The 2,125-nt window shown below is 41.9% G+C and overlaps 1 pseudogene; it reads left to right on the top strand.

The window, feature by feature from the left end:
- The first annotated feature begins 824 nt into the window (after positions 1 to 824).
- LOC100352222 (centromere protein N pseudogene) lies at positions 825 to 1,417 on the top strand (annotated as a pseudogene).
- The last annotated feature ends 708 nt before the right edge of the window (positions 1,418 to 2,125 follow it).

Below are 2,125 nucleotides of genomic sequence, written 5' to 3'. Positions count from 1 at the left end.
TTACCCCAAGGGCTCTTGACAAAACTTTAAAACCTATTGGTTTTTCTAAAAAGATTTTAATTATTTATTTGAAAGGTAGAGTTACAGAAAGTAAGAGAGAGAGACAGAGAAAAGTCTTCCTTCCACTGGTACACTCCTCAGATGGCCACAATGGCTGGAGCTGCACCAACCCAAAGTCAGGAGCCAGGTGCTTCTTCCCAGTCTCCTGTGTGGGTGCGGGGCCTCAAGCCATCCTCTACTGCTTTCTCAGACCATAGCAGAGAGCTGGATTGGAAGAGGGGCAGTGGGGACTAGAACCGGCGCCCATATGGGATCCAGGCACTGTGGGCGGAGGATTAACCTACTGCACCATGACGCTGGCCCCAGAACCTATTGTTATTACATTTTTATGAAACCAGGATTAGAGGGTTTCCATAGCAGAGACTGCAAATGTTCCATGTGTTTCTCTATGCTTTCCGTTCTCCAAATGCCTAATTTGGGTTAATGGATTAACAAGTGATAAAAACTCTTTCCAAATTCAGCCATTAAAATTATCTAAGCATTGGGTTCTCCAGCATTCTCTTCCTTGCCAGATGACTTTTGAGGAATCATATTGTGTAGCTACAGTGTGGTCTGATGGAAGATGGCATTGGATTGTCCTTGAGTGACAAATAAACCTTTGTTAAAGCACTGAACTCTCAGGATCTTTTCTATTTCAGCAGTTGGAACTGGTTTTCTGGACAAGGACAATCATAAACAACAGCAAGGAGGCTTTGAAGGAACCTCTGGTGGGAACAGCCACAGTGCGGTGAGACGGCTGGAGATGAGAGGGCCACGCCACAGGGATGGATGAAACAATTCCTGAGTTTATTAGGAAGACCATCTTGAAAATTTCCATGTCTGAAATGATGACAGTCCTAAAACCCTGGAATTTTTTGTCTGAAAATCAACTGCAAGTGTTAAACTTCCAGCAGAGAAAGGAATCTTTTGCTCCAAGTGTGGTTCTTCTGTGTGAGAAGTGTGCTGGTCTCAGCCATGTGGCCCTTTTAGACATCATTTGTACTCAAGTTCTTCAACACCAGAAAATCTGAGGTGTTTATCAGATTAGTAAAGGACCAGGTGAAGACCTTGACCTCTATGATATAGAACAGTTCAGAAGTTTGTTTAAGAAAATTCTTCAGAGAACATTAAACAAATGCAATGGTCAGATTCAGAGATGCTGAGAATGCAGTCTGGATTCGAATACCCTGGGGAACGCAGTATACTAACCCAAACTAGTACAAACCTACTTACACGGTGCACTATTCCCACACACCTATGCCTTCACTTCTTCCTCCAAGCTCAAGAGCAATATCCCCCTGTAGGTCAGGCACTGACAATCCCTAGGAAACACCAACAGACTGTGAAAATGGACCTAAGAAGCAGATACATGGACTAAGAATTCCTGTTAATTAACAGTAACATAGATATAGAATATTTAGAAATAGGTGAACAGAAAAGCTCTATGATGAAAATGAAATATAATACTAAGAGATGTTATTACACTGGAAGAAAATGAGAATAAAGAAATATACTGCCATCAGGGTTTTCAAAAGACACAAGCAGAACCCTCTTGGGAAATTGAAAAAAAGTTTAATGTAAGGACTAATAAAAAGAGACAGAGATACAAGTATAAGGAATCATGAAGATTCTGGAGCTAGCAACAACAAGAAGCTGTTAAATATTCTAGGCCTGAAGGAAAATATGAAAGAAATAATGTATGAAACATGGAAAGAGCAGAGATGTAGCCAATGATGAGAAATGCTATCCAGAAATCCAGGGCGTGAATATCACTTCTTCAAACCCCTCTGGTGTCTTGTCATTGTTGCATGTTGGCTACACTCAATTGGAAACCACAAGGCAAAGGAATATGTGAATGTGTTCATAAAAAGTGGCTTCCAGGGGTGAACATTTGGCCAACCAGTGTTCTGTTTCTGGTACCAGGACCTCAGGAAGCAGTAGATAATGGCTCTGGTACATGAGTCCCCATCATCTACATCCTGTTTTGAGTTCCTTATTTGTATCTTGGATATGGTCTGGCCCAGCCCAAGTCATCGCAGGCATTTGGAGAGGAGTGAGCTGGTAGATGGAATTCTCTCTCCCTCTT

The sequence above is a fragment of the Oryctolagus cuniculus genome, chromosome 18 (genome assembly GCF_964237555.1).
Source record: "Oryctolagus cuniculus chromosome 18, mOryCun1.1, whole genome shotgun sequence".
Lineage (NCBI taxonomy): Eukaryota > Metazoa > Chordata > Mammalia > Lagomorpha > Leporidae > Oryctolagus > Oryctolagus cuniculus.
This window is presented reverse-complemented; position numbering and strand designations above follow the sequence as displayed.